This window comes from Aythya fuligula, chromosome 7 (assembly GCF_009819795.1).
Source record: "Aythya fuligula isolate bAytFul2 chromosome 7, bAytFul2.pri, whole genome shotgun sequence".
NCBI classification, from domain to species: Eukaryota; Metazoa; Chordata; class Aves; order Anseriformes; family Anatidae; genus Aythya; species Aythya fuligula.
The window spans coordinates 14,324,642-14,346,135 of record NC_045565.1 but is presented as its reverse complement, the minus strand read 5'-3'; the positions used below and the strand labels follow the sequence as shown (position 1 = coordinate 14,346,135).

Below are 21,494 nucleotides of genomic sequence, written 5' to 3'. Positions count from 1 at the left end.
TTTTCCGTTTCATCAAGAGGAACATTTTTAATATTGCCCAAATATTTCCTGATAAAGATGTAATTTTTTAAAGCTGTGAGCTGTATGGGAATGTTATTTTAGTAATGATACTGAATATCATTGTGTACGTTGTGTAAACTTTTGTGAATACAACTTTTTAAAAAGATTGAAAGCAACCTTAACAAATTAAACTTTCTTTCAGTTATCAGTAATCTTCCATGACTGGTAATTCTGTGCACCTGTAAGAGCATCATATTGCAGATGCATCCTCTTTGTATAATCACTGACCTTCACTCAAGAGTACTGATAATATTTGTTTTATTACACAGGCCTCCAGCGAAGCTGCCTCCCTCTCCCCAGAAATGAACTATACACCTCTGCCTTCAGGATCCAGGGAACTCACCAATCATAGAGGTATGAACTGAACTTTTATTGGTATGGACTGCTGCAAGGTGGTAAGCTTTGTTGTAAGGCCTTCTCTATATTAGTTATTGCTGTATTAGCACTTTATTTAACATTCAAGCACTAGATGAGAAAACCATACCTGTCAAGACTACAGATTTTAACTGGTATTAAATAGGAGTTCAAGGTGGTCTGCTGGGAAAGCACATAAATCTGTGGAAAACATTCAGTGATTTTTTTTTTTTTGTGTGTGTGGGAGAGAAAAACCTAAAGAGATTAGAGTACTTAAATATTGCTAAGTAGATGATTACATGCAGTATTGGTAATTTTGAGAGAATTGTAAACTTTCTAATGTTTGTAAAGAGAGAGCTGGCAGTTTAATAATTTAAGGCTATAATTTTGAAACGTTAACATGTTTTCCTCCCAGTAAAAATGGATTCTTCTATGTTTTTCAACATTAAAGGTGGATCAGTGTCCAATTTCCTTTTTCACCAATCCTTAGAACTTAAAAAGCACCTTGGGCAAATTCTTGAATTCCTTCTGCATACCTATGGAGCAAGAAGTTCAGAGAGCAGGTGAAAAACTAGATCAATCAAGAAGAGCAAATTCCAAGATCTTTCACATTTGTTGTATAAAGGAAAAATTTATAAAGCTTGCAGCATTTTTCAGTATTTCCAGAGGACCAATACTCTTGTGTTTTCCACATTATGCATTTGATTACATGGGGATTTTAATATTTCAACTGTTTTCCGAGTTGTGATCATGTAAACCATTTGTGTAGAGGTGCATTTTGTATATAGTACCAGAATCAAAATCAATCTTGTATTTATGAATTGATGGTAACTTGGTTTTAGTGTGTGTTCAAATTCTACGACAGTGCAGGTGATAGAGGGTGTTTGTAGAATGCCTTATTGTTTTAAACCTTAAGAAAGAACCAGGTAGGCAGCACAACTGGACAAGGATCCATGATTCAGATGGGAAGAGTGAGGAAAGCAACTGATTAGACTTTCATTCCTTGCAGTCTATATCACTGTTGTTTTGCAAGGGCTCAGATGCATATCAGGCTACATCCTGTCCTCAGCGTAAACTGATATGTTGTACTGAAAATCAGATGTCATGAAAGTGCTGTAGTGTGTTGTGTTCTGCCACTGAGGTCATCTAAAGAGAAAGGACTGAACCGAAGTCCTGGATTTGAGCATACACCTGGACTTCAAAGATTATAAAAACAAACAGACCAAAATAATTTCAACCCTCTATCTCCCATTTCCTCATCCCCCCAGATAAAATAAAAGAGAGAGGGGAAAAAAAAAAAAAAAAAAAAGAGAAAAAAGAAAACAAACCCAAGGTATGTGTTGTGGTTTTGATTTCCAGGTAAGTATATTTGCTTTGAGGTTGGATTGCTGCTGTTGGATTAAATAGGGTCTAGCATGACAATAAGTAGAATAACAGAATGTTATAAATGCCTAAGATCTATAAAAATACATTAAATATATATTTAAGCCAGGTATCCTCAGATATGTTTATCTATATGATGGTGAATTAGAGGTGTGGTTTCATGGCTGACTTTGACATAGAGATGCCGGTAGCTTTTGTGCATCAAAAGTTGTTTGTTTTTCAGTATGGATTGACTTTTGTAGCTATAGTAGGTGCTACACATGTGTCTATATGGGTGCCTGTTCAGATCTGGAAATCACCAAATACTGAATACCATTGTTTTCACTAGGGTTTGAGAGTGCCTCCTGCCTTGCTGTGAAAGGGGAGAATGATATTTCTCCCCAAATTATCAACTTTTTACCCTTAGCTATTCACATACTTCCATATTATTTCTGTCTTGACTCTTCCCAGAAATATTCTGCTTTGCATACTAAACATATGCTGAAAATTTCCTTGAGGATTAAACACGATTATGTATTAAGTGAATAGAAAAGAGTGTCATCAAAAAAACGGGGGGGGGGGGGGGGGGGGGGGGAGGAGGGAGGAGGGAGGAGGGAGGAGGAGGTAAAATTAGCCCTAAAAGGCATTGTTAACATGCTTCAATAAGTAATGTGTATATATACATGTATGTGTATGTATTCACAAGGAAATCATTAAGAAATCTTTCCAAAATTCCAGGTGTTGTAAATAAAGCTTGGAACAACCTGCTGGCAGGGCTTATTAACTCAATCAACTTATTTTACACAAAGAAATATGTCCAAGTTCACAAGCCCATAAAAGATTAATTGGAGTCAATAGAAAAATCTCCAAGAAAAGAATGAAATACTTAAACATGCTATTTTAGGTTATGAATATCTTTTTTTTTTTTCTTCACTGAATGCTTTCAGTGTTGTAAAAAAAAAAAAAAAAAAAAAAAAGATTGAATCAGCTGTTGTATATGTAAAATGTTGGCAGTTTTCAACCCAAACTGTAAAGAAGAATGCTCTAAGTTTGTCAAGTGCTCTTATTTGTCCCTGGAGAAACTTGTTTACCAGAGTCTGAAAGTCTGGCAAATGGTTTGGTACAGCTGTAAATAGATTTTTGGGATTGGGAGGGGGAGCAGAGCAAACAGTATTTGAATGGTAGAGTTTTACTTGCGAAATTCATAGCTATATATAGGGAGAAATATGAAAGGGGAAGAAAAGCATGTTGTTTTGCTTGTGTTGCACTATGTATCTTAAACCTTTCATGTTCATATATTCGGTATATTGTTTCCAGACAGGATCTGGTCTTTTGGGGTTGACTCAGTATTTTGTACAAATAATGTTCAGGAATTTTAAAAATCTCCTTCTCAGTGTCAGAACCCACAGAATCTGCATATGACAGTACTGTATTAGAGTGGAATAAATACAAGGGAATAATCACTGTAAATATTATATCAAATGCTATGATGATTGAGTGTCTAAGTACATGATGAAAATGATAAATATTGAATAAACATTTTTAAGCTTTAGAAATTCCCATCATGGAAAAGTTGTTTTCCCATAAATTATATTATTGCTCAGAAGCTCTTTTCTATGTTGAACATTTGCTCAGTCCCATTTATTTCTTAGTAGAAAATGTATTGGCCTTCTTTTGTGCATGTTTTGGCACCTGACAGCAATATGATTTGATTCTTTATAAGACCCAATTATTGTTGCATTAAGCAAGCCTTCCAAAGTGGTAATTTTATAGCTAGCTTTATTTTTGTTTAGATTTCAAAACGATGATCTTAAACTCCTAAGGGTCTTTGTTAAATTAGTATCTTATGTCTGATTGTATATCTATTTTTATATTGTTTTAGACATCAGTGATTTAGTTGTGTGAATTTTATATATTTCTCTTACCCTGATAAAAAGAAGTCAGTTCATAGACACCTTCCCCTGCCATACAGTATGCTTTAATAAATAAATAAATAAAATCCATGATTTGTATTGTAGTAGTTTTCAAATTTGCTACTGAAACAAAACAGGCCTGACTTCTCTTCCTGCTTCTCCTGATCTATCTAAGAAAATAGCTACAAAAAAAAATGAAAGATATATACTGTTGTTTTTAAATAGAAATGGCCATGCTCCCAGTACACAAAATTAAAGAAATGTAATGTGTTTTACTAGAAATGTATTCTTAAAATTTTGCTTATGTCAATTTCACTGTTTTGTATACGTGGACCTGTTACCTTTTTGTTCCTTATTATCATCAATTTATTAACCGAGTAAATATAAAATCTTAAAATAGAGCTTTAAAATACTTAATGTAGTCATAATTGATGGGAAAAGAAATTTTAAAATTGTTATAGTCTAATATTCTAATTTTAAGGATAATTTGCTGAATGTGCAGAAAAATGCCACTCTCCCCCCTTTCCCTAAGTGAGGTTCTATATTCCTTCTTCATAATGTCACCTCTGGTAAGGAAGTCCCTTTGTTATGTTTAAGCATTCAGACTCAAGTTGCCTTCCAAAAAGAACAGTGCTTTCCATTTGCTGGGGAAAATAGTAATTTGTCATTCTATCTCTTGAGAAGCAAAGTTATTAAATCATAAATATAATGAATATCTGTTTTTCCCATATAAAAAAAAAAAAAAAAAAAGTGCTGGATGCTCTTTGTATAAACAGATATTTTATAACATTGTCTAGTATCTGATTTACTTGAAAACTTACTAGTTTGCCAAAGCTATTTGGTTTCCAGTAACATTTTATAAATGACTCCCTTTCTTGAGATCTTGCTTCTGGGAACAACCAGAGGTAAGTCTTCCCCATAGGTTACTGGTGGAAGGAAGAAGAAGCAGTTTCCATTAAAAACTAAGCTTGTATTTATGTATGTAGTTTTTAGAGCCTTAGATTGGATTTATGCCAAGTTTTAATAGTTCCGATCTATTCTGGCTTGTAAGAACTTCCTGAACAAATCCACTGTCCTGTTCTGGTATCTATTCAGTTAATTATCCAAGCATTCTGGTATGCACAGAAATTATTTTGTCTTTTTTTCACCCTCATTTTGAATTATAAGTGCCTGAATGAAAAATTGTTATTTATTCTAGAAGTATGTTTGAATCAACATACTGACACATTTTCTTACTTTCTGAAACAGTCCAATTTGAGAAAGAAAGTCATAAACTACATTCAAAAGCAATGCTTAGAAGTCCAAAGCCAGAATATTTTTAAGTTTTCCATTAGTCCTCTGAAGGTAATCTTATAAGCCTTTTTTTTTTATTATTATTTTTTTAGAGAGAGAGAGAGAGATTGGAAAAGAAGAGGTTCCTTCTCAATTTCTCTCTTGCTCTGATGGATGTATAGAAGAATTGATATAATTTGAAATTAAGATCTTTCTAAACATTAGCATTTTTAAGCAAGTAAAAGCATGTTGGCATATAGTCTGTTACAGAGACACCGGCATTTGATACACCTGTTTTTGTTTGATCAGAGAAAAATAAACAAACATTATATTGTGCTATAGTACTCAGAGTATATAGGTATATAATTTTTAATAATGACTGGTAGGACTGTACATAATGCATTCTGACTGATTTTTAGGGTGTAAAATCCAGCTACTGTCTTTGTAGGAATGGAGATATGTACTAAGTCAAGGCAGAAGTATACTTTGGAATGCACAATGAGCACTGGGTGATCCAGATGTCGTAGAATTTACTATCCACTAGTTGTCAGAGAGACCTACTATTTTCCAAGTCTAGTGTTGCAGACAGAAGATGGAATTTTTGGAGAAACAGGAGGAGTATGTGTGAAAGAACCATTTGATGTAAGGTGTGGAAGTCCCAAATGATCCTCCAGGGATTTTCCTTTTCTACCTCAATTTGCTCTGCATGTGCAGATTTTAGACATGAATATTCTGTGGTTCATCTGGAACTAATGTGTACTGATCGTTCAAGGATTAGGTCTTGATTTTTAAAATGATGCTTCAAATTTAGAAGTAAAATTACAGAATTGGCACACACTTCTTAATAATAAATGTTAATACATAAAGTCCATATTTTTGAAGGCTTTCAACTTGATATATGTTCAGTCTGAAAAGCTGTGCTATCTTTAAATCACAGACATAAAAAGAAATCAGCATAAAAACTTACTTCCAGAAAGATAATTATCCTGTTTATATTATCATTGCAGTCTTCTCTGTTGTTATTATTGACACAGTTGTTAGGTACTCATTGTGTTTTCAAGCCAGAGGCTTATTTAGAGTTTGAAATTGATTGTTGGAAAAGTCACAAAGCAATTTACGTAGCAACTTATCATAATTAGTTAGTTTCCTTAATGTGAACTGCACTTTATGCTTATCAATTGATTTTTCTGTATAGCTGCATAAAACAGCTCATTGTGTGCTGTCCAAAAAGAGAATAATAATCATAAAATAACTGTGGGTTATTTTATCATTCAGCTAATCTGATAAATTCTAAAATAAATTTTAACAAAAGGTGTACATATATGTATATAGGAATATTTGCTTAAACTCATCTGATAATTCAGAGCAGGATGAATAAGAGAACTGTAAACGGGTGCAATATATGAAAATTCAGAGGTAGAGACCTGTGAATAGTGGGTAAATTTTTGTTGTTGTTGTTAGTTTTCGTGAGGTGCAACCATATTTCTAGTTTCTAAGCTACAGTATTTCAGATTGAGTGATAGGCTGCACACCTCTTAGGCCAGGATCTTCTGACAGTGAGATGACTGACCTTTAAAAAAAAAAAAAAAAAAAAAAAGTATGTGTGTGTGTGGAGGTGTTGCAGTAACATGGAACAGAAAAATATCTTCCAGGAGCAAGAACACTCAAAAGCTGTGACATTTCTTATTAATGGCAGAAAATATGTCCCATCAGTGAGTTGTACTGTGCTCATGACAGCCCCAAGGGGAGCGTGTGGAAATCCTGTTCTTCTGGCACCGTAGGAGATGACTAAAATAAGGATTCTGTTATGATGAAAAGAAAAAATGTCATTTGGCTTGCCTGCCATGATATGAGAAATTGGTTTCTAATGCCTTGCTTATATTTTGAGTTTGGAAAATTTTCATTCATGGAAGCACAAGTTACACTAGAGAAGTATGGGAAGCAAAGTGATGGTAAAGACGAGTGCCAATGTGAGGGGAGATCTGAATAAGAAAAGATTTGGTTTTCCTGTCTTAGTTTCCCTTAGTTAAAGGCATTTGAAAGACAAACTCTGTTAGTGGTAGGCTGGAGTCCTTGCAGTTTGGAGGTGTAAGGAGATAACAGCAGATTTTTAGACTTCTCAATTGTGAACTAATTGTTTTTGATGCTACTGAGAGGGGTTCATCCTGCAGCCACTGCTAGATGGCCCTTGCATGTGCATATAGACCTGCCAAATCATGTATTTGGAGCTGATGTGAAAGGTATGGTCCCCTGTTTCTTCAGTGGTGAAGCTGATTTCATGTTTCTAACCATGTTTTTCCCTTCCAAACTGCACTCAAATTTATTTCCAGCCAGTTTCTCTGATGTGGTTGCTTTATGGGAATGGAGAGGAATAGGTAGAAGGAACCAGTGGAACAATGTAGGTGGGGAAAAATGCTAGAAGGCACGTTTCCTTACAGAGGTCTAGTGCCTTGAAGTACATCCATTGGATAACAGTAGCCCACATGTATTGGTATTGGTATTTACCCTGAGTCTGCAAATGCATTAGACATCTGTCCCCCGTTGTGTGATTTGACACACAGTCACAGATGTTGCCTTTCAAAGGAATTGAGAGGTTCAGCACACACAATCCATTCAGCTTTCAGCCTTGGAGTGGTTTATTGCTGGGCACTAATGAAAAAGATTAAGGAGTATCTCATATAGTACCTCTCCTGAGCCTTAATCTGTTTGTTTACTGGAATAGAACCACCACAGTAACAGTGGTCTTTTGTGGACCAATTTACCTCACTTGCTCAGTCATGATAAGTCTCTGCCAGTGCCTGCGTGTTTCTATGTAAAGCACAAAGACTTTCCCAAATGTGGAATAAATTGTGGTTGGATTTGAGTGTGACCTTGACTAATATGGTTCAAGAAATACATTTTCTGGGTCATTGAATTCATGTTCTTGACACTTAGAGGGTCAACAATTTCTTGTCTGTGTACAAAATGAATGTTGGAGTTGAATCAGTGTACTGTAGCTTATTAAAAATTCAGCATTAAAACACATTGTTATTTTCCATGATGAGAGCAACTAGGCATGTGAAATCAGGGTGGGGTGAAAGAGTTGGGAATGGTATATAAAGTGACTTTCAGTTTTGTTCAAAGCTTTTCCTGATGGTTAGAAAAGTTAAGATTTATTTTTAAAAGACAGTATAGTTTTAATTTATGAGTATTCTCTGTGTCCTGGGGTTTGAAAGTGAACCCAGGGGGTTAAGACCAAGCGGACAAGAAGTTCTAGGAAGATAACTTCCTGAAGTGCTACTTATATGTTGAAATGAACTAATGGTGTTTTGGGGGGCAAGACTTTAAAAAGCACGAAGATTAACTTAACCTTAGTTACTTAAGGAATTAAGTGTTTAATCAAGTTTAGGTTAAAATTTTGTTCAACATCTAAAGAGTTGCGTACAAAATTTCAGTTCTATATCTAATGGGAATTAGGAATATAAAACTCAGCCTTTCAAAATTATCAGCCTTTTTTTTTTCCAGATATTACAGTTTCATTTTTTCCACGGTGCATATTTTCTAATCTGACTGTTGAAGCCTTTTTTTTTTTTTTTTTTTTTTTTTTTCAGTATTCCCATAATTTCTGTTGTTTTCATTGCAACTTTCCCCACATTTGCCAAAACTAACCTGGCAGTCTGGGCCTCAGTCACCCATACAAATGTCACATCAGAGTGAGTATGATTAATGAGGAAAAAAAACTTAGTTCAGATTTTTGGGTAGACTAGAAAGTGTCTGATGTTTCACAACATAGCTCATTTTGTCATGCTGGCAGCAAGAAAACAACGCTCAAGCTCCAAGCAATGTGAGTATAAGGTGGCAGAAAAACATGGAAAATGTTGGCTTCCTTAAGTGGAAACTCGAGATCCAAAACCATAAACCTATCTAAAATCTTTCGGTATGGAAAAGAACTAAAGATGCAATGAGTGTGTAACTGGTGATTAAAAATAAATAAATAAATTTAAATAGATAATAAATACTCCAGTAAATTTGCCACTTGGCTTTATAATAGATAACCTTTTACAATACAGAAGGTTAGACGTAGGCAGTGCTACTACAGTCCTTCCAGAGGAAACATGTTCAAAGCTGAGCACATACAGTCTCCTGAGAGATCCCCATGTTTGGTTAACACTTCAGCCTAGCCTGGATTTTGCAGGAGTCCTCCAATTTTATCATTCAGGCATTTTTACAGCCTCATTGGAACAAATAAACAAACATCTGGAATCATGTGGTATATTTAATTAAAAACCTTTTGTTTGGCCAGAAATAGTAAAATCATGAAAAATTGCCTGTCTCCAAGCTCAGAAAGGCCAAATGATGAAGCTGTTGGCTACAGACAGTTTTACAATGTATTGAAATTCATAGATACGCACACCTGCTACAAGTGCCCCCCCTTTATTTTGATTCATAACCATTAATGAGTGCTTAGTACACAGATTGTAACCCTTGTTTAAATAGGAATTTACTGTTTTTAATAACATACAGGCACATGTTACTATATTCCATACAGCGTATACTGTTCTGTAATAAACAGACAGAGTAAAGCTTTATACTCTTGGCTTAAAAAAAAAAAAAAAAAAAAAAAAAGGAATCTTTACAGTACAGGTTCCAATTGAATATTCTGTCAGGTGAGCACATGTTAATTCCAGAGGCAGTAAATATCTGCCTCATGCCATGAGTCTGTATATCAAATGTTGGAAATGTGGTGATGGCATTTTCTCTTTAAAATTATTGTGTATAAGGAAAAAGTATATTTTCATTCTTTCATTTCATGCTTTTTTGAGGAAAATTTCTGGAGTCTCTTGATGCTTTTGCAGATAATACTGCTTGCTAATGATCTGAGATATTTTGAATTGCACATGCCACTTGGTCACAGAATATTATACGATTCAGGATTATTATTTATGAAAACTAGTTAGCCTAATGGACTACTACCATTTTGCATGCATTAATAAGGGCCTTTGAACATGTGACACAGTCTTATTTTTGGGCATGTACATCTCAGTTTCTAAATAGCTAAATCTCTACTAAGAAAAGACGTTTAGATGTAGAGCTTAGGGATATGGTTTAGTGGGGACTGTTAGCGTTAGGTCAGAGGTTGGACTCGATGATCTTGAGGTCTCTTCCAACCTAGACAATTCTGTGATTCTGTCAAAATGATATGCACGTAGGAAGACCTACTGCAGATGAATATTGATCACCATTCTTCATATTGATGAAGATAATTCGAACGTTCAATTTTGAGCTGCTTTTCTCAGAGGATTTAGATTTCTTAGTGGGATAGGATGCTTACATGACCTTGGCTTCTCTTCTGTGGTTAGTTACTGATTTGAATGAGGGAGAAATGGGAGTCATCAGAAACAAAGTACTCATTCCCACATAGTGAGTACATGTAGAAGCCTACTTAAAAAAATACTAAATAAAAAACTAAGAGAAATAGGTGAGGAAATAAATTTCCTGCACAGTCAAAAGAACAGCCATCTGCATAACAGCAGTGAAACTATTTTACTCCCTTGTGTGTTGGGTCTTTATGGTTCACACATCATACTGTAACGTATGTTTCTTCCAAGCTATGATCAGCCAAAAAGATGCAATGTATTTTGAATTTCTGCATTCCATGTGCGTAGTTTGTTGGGAAGCTGTGGTTGAAGATTCCTTTCTTTAACTTTGCCTTCAGGAAAGAAAGGGAAAATGTTTGCGAAACATTTGTTATGCGAAAAGAAGTTGTCAGTGTTTTATAGGACATGAATATCAGTATTCATGATCTAATGATATGTTTGTTGATCAAAGTTTCTTTCAGAGCCCTGAAAGCAAATGTTAGGAAGGTTGACCCCCCCAGCTTTTTTTTTTTTTTCCTGTTTTGTGATGTTTCAGTGGTCTGTTAGTAGCCTCAGTGCTAGAAAAATAAATGATAGGAAGTACCATGACATCCTTCGTTAGCTTTGTATGCCCTTAAGCAGAGAGCTTGCACCTGGCGAGAAGAAGGGAAGGAAAGTGGTGAACAGTAAGTATAAACAAGGGAAATTGTTTTGTGTTCCTTGCCCAAAACAGGGTGGTTGATCTTTTTTTTTTTTTTTTTTTTAAATATCCATTGTTCTGCCTCTTGCAGTTTGGGAGATTTTGCAAGTTACTTCTATTTACACAGGAAGGAATTCTTTTACTGCATGATTGACAACATTGGTGTGTTTTTGTAAGACCTTTTTAAGAAAGCTTGTCTATGACTCTAAGGCGCCTAGTAAAGCTAAGCAACCACCTGAAAGACCCCCCACCTGTGGCTGCATAAAACTGAAATAAAGAATTGAAAATAACCCATTGACTATGCACTTTCCCACCTACTGAGAGCAAAATGCAATGCAATGCAATTTTAGTACTTGCGTGCCACTGGGGAAAATAGACTCCTAAAATCACATAGTGAAACACTGAAAAAATTCAGAGAATTTGTACTAAGCACTATGTTATAAAACCTAAGGAACCGTAGTCTCTGCTTCTCAAGTGAAACAGATTTGTATTGCAGTTCTGTTACAATGCCTACCAAATGTAATGATGATATTTAGCACAGTAGGCTGAAAAAAAAAAAAAAAGTAGGAGTCATTTTGCAGGAATGCTATGCAGAAGGGGATGCAAGCAACCCTTGTTATGTCTATTTAAAGACCAAGCAAGATTGTAATCCCTGAACTTCCTTTCTTTTACTTCTGTTGAGTGTTATGTGGTCACACATAGAGAGGTGGAAAGTGAACATGGCCTGAGTTAACTTTTTTAAAACTGTTTATGGTAGTAGACTTGATTTCTCACAATGAATGGAAAACTAAATGACTGTTTATGTCTGGTCTGAGTGTAGTTAGAATAGATGTGTACCAAACTTAAGGGGCTGCTATGCCAGTGTGCTGGGTTTCCCTACATTGGCTTAGCTTCCTCAATACCAACTGCTGCAGTACATTTGGAACTGCATTCAGTCAGAGATTTTGTTAGAGAACTGCATCTGTCCCATCTCTACCTTTTCCTTATAGGAGGGAGGCAACTCCCAGATGGTGGTTTTTTGCTGAACTGTAGGGGGGAGTAGCCTGTCTTAACAGTCATTTTTGTTCACATGAAATAAAGGGAACAGGCTTAATGGAAATCATTCCTTGGGCCCTGCTGGGCGAGCTGGACAACCCCCCACCAAAATCAACCAAACAAACCCCGCCCAATTAATTCATTTGTTATTTTCTACATTGTGAGGACAGTGAATGATAAATTCCACTGGGGGAAAAAAAGAGAGCAACTTTATAATAACTAGATTACAAATAAGCTATTAGATCATTCAGAAGCAATTTGTGTTTCTGAAGCAAGCATTACTGATGTAAAGCATGTATGTTAAGAAAAAGAAATACGAGGTGGAAACGACAATAAGGTAAAAAGGAGGTATGTAGGCATCCCTTAGCCTCCAATTGTAGGTGTAAAGTTTGCCTCTGTCCTGTTATCTGATGTTAGATAATGACAGAAGTATGGAGGATGGCTGAAGGAGTTCCTTGCCTAACTGCTAATCATTGCACTGTTTTTTTTTCACTTTAGTTCCACTCTGTTATTGTAAAAGGTAATCCCTTTACCAAGGTGAGTTTAATAATAAAACAAAACAGAAGTCATCTGATATTTTTTTATTTAAAAATGTGTTTGCAACAAAGGAGTACAATGGTACTACTCATTCAATGGTCCCACAAATGAGCATAATTAGATCATCAAGACATACTATGAAGGAGAGTGCTTAGTGTCTGTAAGTTCTCTTGTTCTGCTGAGCCTTAAGTACTTTTTTCTACTGTCTGCATCTTTATGAAAGATAACTGTTCAGATCTGGAAGAAGTGAACTAGTTAAAATAGACTGCAAGGCTGGTAAATGACATTCATTTGGGAGATACAGGTAACATCAATCAGGCAGAAGAGGTTCCAGTGCAAAGTTAAAATATGAATTGAGGTTTGATAAATTAAATAAAAATAAAAAAAATAAGGTGCAGGTATGATCTGTAGAGTACAAAGAAAGCCCGGAAGATTTCTAGGGGAGATTTGACCAGTGAGGATAGACACTGGCTTTCTGTAGCTAAGGTACAGTAGCTAGAAATGCACTGAATGGGAGATCCAAACAAGACAAGTCACAAGCAAGAATGCACTTCTAACCCTAAATTGTCCATCCTGCATACAAACAGTGTTTTCCTGGCAGATTAATATTTAGTTTATACCGATGTAACAGTTCGCTAAAATCGTTCTTTGTCAACTTACTCCTTAAAGAAGCTGCAGTGTTTTACCAGGGAGTCAAATTTTGCTCTGGCATTCTTTTTTTCATTGTCGCAAGCAGGAAAGGTGAAGAATTAATACTGTTACTGTGGAGCTGTGGGGGTTTTGCTGGATTTGGTCTTGCATATTTAAGAGCTCAGATGTAGAATTCTTCTATGGACACTCTAGAGGATGCCAGTTTGTAAATCAGCTTACAAAGTTGTGCACTTAGTTTATACTTTGTTGACAGTTTGGGAGGGCAAACAGCATCTGATTCATAAAATGAGGTCCTGAGAGTAATGAACCAAGTTTTCAAATCTGAATAAATATTTTGGTTTATATTATGAGTTATTTAAAATTTGAACAGGATTATTCTGATAGCACTGAATTTTAACTAGTTCCTTCTTCAGAAGGCACTTTTAAATAGATAAAGGTGCAACAGCAAGGTCTAATCGTTTTGATCTGTGAAGGTCAAACTCACTTTGTTTCATCATAAGTAGTATTTAAGTATGGAGATGGAGCAAAGAGTGAAATGCAAAGCCAAAACCAAAATATGGCGGTCAAACTGATGTTTATATTTTTAAGTAAAAGAATTAGTTCATTCCTTATCTTAAGCTTTTGCTCACTTTGTGATTGTTTGTCTCTTAAGGGTGTTGAAGGATTATTTTTTTCTTAAGTTCCAAAGTAAGCTATTTAATACCAGTTTGCAGGTATTTTGGACTTTCCTAATTCATGGATTTTGAGATAATTTTTTTTTTTTTTCAAATTCTATGTTATTTCTAAATAAAAATGGCATCTAATTTTTGTTTCTTGACAATTCCCATATTTCACAAGCTTAACACACAAAAAAATCAGTCAATCTAGGAAATGGTTTCTTTGATATGTAGCTTAAAGTACTGCTTTGGAAACAAATATATTAGTATAGGAGTGGAATCTCTAGGCAGTTTCTCTTTCTGGCTGTAGTTAGATCTGCACAGATCTGTACTTTGAAACAACTAGCTGCAGGTGTTTTAGCCATGCACATGTGGATATATGATGAGGCTTTTCAAATTTTCAGCCTAGTCTTCACTTTTAGGGTAATGAAATGTTGAAGGAGCAGGGAAACAAGATATGTATATATGTTGATGTTATGATGTGCATAGTGAGTCCATATCAGCGTGGCTACAGATTGTTAAGTATCACATCTATACAATGTCAGTTTTGTATCACATCCTAAAGAGTCACCTCAGGTAGCCTAAAATTTGTTGACAGTATATCAGAAGAGTAACTTAAGAAGGAGAATTATTTCATAAGTGTGAACATTTCCTGTAGTGCCTAGATAGATAGGAAGCCCTCATCCAAATATTGATCATGGTTTTTGTTTGTTTGTTTTGTTTGTTTTTATATGTTGTTTGTCAAGCTTTACATGGCAACAGAATAAATTGAAACTTCTGGGTGAATTCTATCCAAGATGCATATGAATTTCTGCTTCTCTTTTAAAGTAGTTTAAATATTTTGTTTGATTGATCATCATCGGTATTAATTTTTTGGTGACTCTTGATTTGGAAGTAGACTTGGAGATGCCTAAGAACAGCTTGATGAGATTTAACCCCTGTAATAGGTTGATAGATAACATGCTTAAATCAGGAGGAGGGAGGCATTATGATATAGGTTATGTTGTAATTTCAGTAATCAAATTCACTGAAATACGTCATTGAAAAGGTACTTATGAATCTTAAATCTTAGGATGACTGTCAGATTTCTTTTAGTCTATGAACAATGGCAATCATAAACTGAAGATGAAATACGGTCAGAGCTTCTGTCTCTTTGACAATCCCTCCAATATTTAGACAAAAAAAAAAAGTGCTCTCATAGATGTCATTTAGTAGCTCGTGCTTTTTACCTTTTCCCTTATGTAACTCTAATACCCCATGAGAAGCCAAGACAGGCAGAATTGAGTGTTATCTCTCATAATTATAAAAGAAATTACATATGAATATGTAAAGCCAGAGGAACTTTCAAGTATAATCCCATGGATTGCTTGTGTGACCAAAGGAATAATAAGGGCTGAATTTGATGAGTTTTGATGTGCTTTTGAGCAATTAAAAACCTTCTCTAACTGATTTAGAGCCTCCTACGTTTTCCTATACCTGTTGCATAGCTGAATGAAGTTCGTTTTTTCATATGCTGTTGCCTTGATGTTTAATAAGGAAAAGGGAAGGGGGAAAAAGAGGAAAAACTAACAGCAGTGAGACAGTCTTGAAGAGCTGCTTTGGCTAACAAGCCAGAGAGAGTGAAGAGATTCTGATTAACAAGGCAATCTGCTTTTATGAAGTACCTTTTATACAGTGTCTCTGGGCACTTACAGTGCAATAATCTGTGGAGTTTGGCTAAGTAAGGCAAAACCTTGAAAGAATGGGAATTTTGAAAGCAGGGAAAGAAGGGAGCTTGATCTAATGTCATAAGGCAGGGAGCTTTGGAGCCTTGGGGCACAATTAATAAAGGGTCTAGCACCTACCGTCTCCAGTCTTTGTGTTTGTTAGAGAAATATTTAATAATCCTACTCATGGGATGTAGCTCGTTCTTGTCTTGACTTCAACCCACCCTGGCTCAGAATTTGTCTGAACACCTGTGTGGCAATAACATATCATTTTGGGCCCCTCACTAAAATAAAGATACTGAGTTGCTGGAACACATTCAGAGAAGAGCAACAAAGCTGGTGAAGGGACTAGGATGCAAGGCGTGTAAGGAGTGATTGAGCAAGCTGGGGTTGTTTAGTCTGGAGAAAATGAGGCTAAGGGGAGACCTCATGGCTGTCTTACAACTACCTGAAAGGAGATGGGTGTTGGTCTCTTTTCTCAGGTGACAAGTGATAGGACACAAAGAAATGGCCCCCAGTTGTGCCAGGGGAGGTTTAGACTTTATATCAGGGAGAATTTCTTCACAGAAAGAGCAGTTAGACATTGGAACAGGCTGCCCAGGGAAATCATGGAGTTGCCATCCCTGGAGGTATTTAAGAGATGCTTTGGATATAGCACTTAGGGATGTGGTTTAGTGGGGAACTTGGTGATGGTTGGCTAGGTGATGGTTGGACTCGATGATCTTAAGTTTTTTTTTCCAGCCTAAGTGATTGTATGATTCTATCTCATCTGCAGTGATCTTTTAGCCTTTGAAATACAATTTGCATTTTAATAAATTATTTTGATTTGAATACATGACACAGTGCCCTTAAAAAAGATTCTCTGTTTTAATAAAGATCCCACTTTTTGTATCAGCCTTTCTGTTCAGCAATTACAAAACACAGTTTCAGGGAAGGAGCAATACCATATCATTTAGTTTGTTCAAACCCACTGTTCTTTAAAGATATTGTGAAGAAAGTGACAGCAGCCCAGCTCAGCTTTAATGGGCAGGTGATGAAGAAGCCAATGGCTTTTTCATCTAAGCACAAGTTTTTTCCTGTCCAGTAAACCCAAATATTGAAGTGATCCACGCTATACTTTTTTGAGTTATTCACAAAAATAATTAACTGTTAGGTGATCGCTTCTGATGCTGTGTCATTTCTTTGCTGAAACTGATGCTATTATGTCTATAGCATAACAGCTGTTTATCAAAATATTCATTAAAATCTTCTATGACAGGAGAAATGGGCATACTTGTAATACTGTTTCCATGGAAAAAAAATGCATGTGCTTAGATTTAGTCAAAATTATGGCATACTGTTCTAAACTTGACAGAACTAGTTCAGCACATAATCCATAATAAAATAGGAACTGTGGTATTTAAACACTAATTCAGTGCATATCAGTTTGTATGGAAAGACTATGTTTAAGATATTGCAAAACAGGTTTTTATAGCCAATGCTACCCAAGCTATGGCATATATCCCAGTCCTGGGATATGAGTAAGGTCTTTATCTGGGGTCCAGGCTTTGGTTCCATGGTTTGCTGTCTCTGCCCTGTAAAACAACTAGTGGATGTTACATGGATTTTTGATTGATGAGGTATTGAGGAAGATTTGGGAATCTAAAAAAAACGCATAATTACAAAGCTTAGAGAACAGTGGGAAATGGAGCCAGGAATGTACCTATAATTTAGGGTAAGGAGTAATGAGTGCCCATAAAAATAAATAACCATGATGTTAAATAGACTGCAGATCATTTGCACCTTGAGGCTTTTCTCAGATTTTGTGCCAGTAAAGAAATGTGGTAATAAGTCCTCATGGTTTTATCCAAAAGAGTTTCTTTTGCACAAATTTTATTTGTTTTAAGTAATTTGAATAATCTCAGAAATATCTAGGAGTATGAAGGGGAGGAGAGGAGGAAGATGAAGGCAAAAGTCCTAAAAAAAATTACGCTACTTTGAAGAAGTACTTTACATTCAGATTGTCATTGATCACAATTTTTATACTCTTTCTGAGTCTTTCATATCCGATAATGCCATTCTGAAATATATTCTGAACAATTTTTATTTCAGTTCTATTCGATAAGAAGTCATTTTTGATCTGCATTGACATGCAGAATGAATTGGTGTGATTGCTGACCAGTTCTTATAACAGTCCTGAATGTTGTCTCTTAGCTTGTCCTTCTGCGTGTCAGTCAAAAAGTAAAATGCTTTGTGTCTTACTTAACTTAGTCATGTTGTTGCATGTAAATACATTGAGCTAGAGAGTGAAGTATAACTTTTCCTTCACTTCCAACTGTAGGAAAAAGTGAAGGATCAGCTTCCATAGTTGAGGAGTTAAAAGCTTCTGCGCAGTGTGTGGTGTTACTCAGTGCTTCTGCTTTATCACAGAAAAATTTGACCGATTAAAAATTACTACACTGCTGATTTTTAAATAATATTCTTCCATGTCAATATTTATTCACAGCCCATGTTGTAATCCTATTTGTTGATACCATAGTAGTGTCTATATGTACTAATCAACATTTTACAGCTTTCCTTCTCATTCTTGAAGTTTCATAGAATTTATTATGTATTTATGTATTATGTATTTAACATTGCAGATCAATCATTATCATCTTCTGTACAGATTCGGGCAGTTTACACTTGGTTGTCATACTGTTGTGTTAGAATTTTTGTGGATGTACTCTTTTTCTCTGACTAAATTTGTTGAACCACACTGAAAAGAAATTTGGAAAGCAACCTGATTTTAGTAAACTTTATTAGTTCAGTGAAAGGTGGAACAGTCAACAACTTCTCTATACTTCAGGTTCCCAAAGCAAGAAGGAAATTTATCCTCTCCATTGAGACATAAACTAGTTTATTTTCAGTCATTTATCTGAAAAGTTGATGCTCACTGCAGTAATTCATCAACCATTTTTTGTGAAGTGTATCTGGCAGGCCTTCTTGGCATCAGCCTTTGAAATTCTAAGAGTTCCTGCATCCTCCGGGAACAGAGTGACTCTTCTTATTGCATATCTGGAAGGAATGTTTCTGCCATTTCCTTTCAACAAGGAGAGATTTTTAAGATAGTAATTTCACTTCATGGTATTGTGTGCCGGTATCTTCAAATTTTTATTATTATTTTTTAAGATGTAAAAGGAAAAATGCTACTATTTATAAAATATTTTTGTATTACAATTTTAATAGCAAACCATAAAATAATCATTGCATAAGAATAACAATTGGAACAGAAAAAAAACATTACTGGGAAAGCTTTATTAATGTTACCACTAAATTAAAGATTTTTAACAATATTAGTGCATTTTAATTTGTTTAAACTAATATGAGTTACCCTATTGTGTTTTTTGACATCATCAAGCCCATAGTTTAATGAAACTCATGCTTACTTCTGTTGAATTTAGTGTTCCTTTTTAATAACAGTTTAGTAACACTTCATACAGAAAAAAAAAAATAAAATCATTGTAACTTTAAGTTTTCCAAAGGTGAATTTCGCTACTAGGAAAAGTTCCCACCTTGTATTCAATTCTGCAGCATTAACAGAATGACAAGAAATGTCCTAATTCTTTGTTGCAAAACATCAATTGTAAATGTTTGTGCTTTATTATTTAACTTCTTAATTCAAATGATCAACTCTCAATTCCGTTTTCCAGTGTAAATAGTTATCTAAAAGTTCATCCTCTTTATTGTGAAGTTATTATTTATTACCATTATTAATAATAATAAATAATTATAATTAGGATCAATTACATTACTTACCCTAATCCAGCAAAACATCTGAACTGTCAATTAAATTCCATTCTGTGATTTGGCCTTTTGCTGAATATGGATGGCTTTAAACATATGCCTATAAGACTTATTGAATGAAAGGCTAGTTATTGGAACAGGGGTTAATGCTGTTTGCAAGCTTTATGTTAATAAAAATCTAGAAAAGATTGAATTTGGTTTAATATTTCAGTGAAGAATGGTGTAAGGCAGAATGCCAACAGGAGATGCTTTAATAACCCATAAACCTGTGGTAGCCAGCTAATTTGGGACATCATAGAAAACCTTGGCTTTATGTTGGCCAATATTTCTAATGTGAGTTTCCATCAATAAGTGCAGGAAATACTAAACTGTGTTATTAATCTGCAAGGAAGAAACTAGAATTCAGAAAGTCTTGATCTCTCTTCAGGAAGACGTTATAGGCATTAAATTTTTATCTACTGCATTATAGAAGAGACATAGATTGTTTTTTTGGTCTTCAAAGTAATGTTTTCTCATTACTAATTAGTAGCAAAATCTCAATAATCTTTTATAAGAGTAGCTCTGTTTCCGCCAGTTTCTGATTCAGTCTCCCACATCTCTTCATTCCTGACTGGAATCCCAGTCCCAATATGCTTTTACTACTACAACTAATGGTAGTTATCATGGTGTATGTACACAGTGTTATCAGTCTTCTTGTCTCTGCAATACCATAATTAATTGTTCTATGCTACAAAGAATTGTGCAATTGAAAGTTCAATGTTTTCAACAATATTCTGAGAGGCAGTGTACAAATATAAATCAATTATAACTGTTAGTGGACATTTATGATCTCAGAATTTTCACTGTCCTTGGCAGATCTGCTTCCTTCCTTGTGGCTTGCCAACAGGGCTTCAATATATGGGCTGATGAAATTTGCATGTTACGAAGATGGTGTATGGGATTTGTGCTTAAGTGAACACGAGGAGGTTTTAGGCTGAATAATGGTTTTGATTTGACTTCAGAATTTCATTGTTTTCTTTGTTTTTATTCTTGTTTATAATCTCACTTTGTTATTTTATAGGAATTTCTTGGTTCACCTTTTTCTTGAAATTTCCATGTTCTTAAGCTGAATTATCATATTCACAACTGTTCCCATGTTACATATCCACACTGGAACTGGAAGACATGAACCTTGAATTGTATAGATTCAGTTTCTCTGTCTTGAGTTTTCTGTTGTAACTGGCCTTCGTGCAGTCAAGAACTAGGAATCAGGTTGTATCGTCTATCCAGTATTCACGAGTTTTTCATATTCAGATATTTCATGCTATCCCACTTATTGCTTCCATACTGTGTTTGTTAAGGTATCTAGATGCATGAAGATGCTTCTGTCTTAGTAATATGAACCTTAAAAATGTAGCCCTTAGACTATACGAGACAAATATATTCACCCCTCGATAAATGCATTTGAAAGGTTAAATTTTATGAGTGGTTTCACATTCAGTGATTCTATGATTCCATTCAATGATTCCTTCTCCTTGAAAGCTATGAAACGGAATGAAGTTTTCCTTCCATTATTCCACCTAATCAGGTGAATTAGTATATTCCAATTGATTTCTCTCTCTCTCTCTCTCTTTTTTTTTTTTTTTTTTTTTTTTTTGGGGGGGGGGGGGGGGGGGCGGGGCAGCTTAGCTTTTAGTGCTCATATTTTGTCCCTTAGGGCTCTTACACTGTTTTCTGGATTTTTCCTACCCCTTTCTCTTGCTATTCTATATTTCTATATTGGCTCTTCTTGATGTGAACTGACATTGTTTTTCATTTAGGAAGATTTTAGAAACAACACCACTGTGATATACAATGTGATCTGATGGTGGTCAGAATCTCTCCCTATGGAGTTGTATCTATTTGACTGTTCCTCTGAGACTTGCATTCCCAGGCCCTTAGTCCATCTCTGAGCCTTTGCTTGAGCTGATTCATCTGAACTAACTTCTGAAGAACTTAATAATTGTCTTCAATATCAGTTTGCTACCAATGCACTGATATGGAGCACATAGTCAATGCATTGACTGTTCTGAGCAGAACACAAACGCATTAGTATATTGCAGTCCTTTTAGACGGCAAATTCTTATACAGCAGCCTAGTTACTATGGATTTCATATGACTGTTAATCC

General features: G+C 35.2%; 1 long non-coding RNA gene across 1 annotated transcript in view; it reads left to right on the top strand.

Moving 5' to 3' along the window:
* Positions 1 to 328: 328 nt before the first annotated feature.
* LOC116491469 overlaps positions 329 to 21,494 on the top strand; it is a 107,082-nt gene continuing 85,916 nt past the window's right edge. Inside the window, exon 1 of the long non-coding RNA XR_004253493.1 lies at positions 329 to 414. This is a non-coding gene — a long non-coding RNA (uncharacterized LOC116491469). The remainder of the gene's footprint in view (positions 415 to 21,494) is intronic.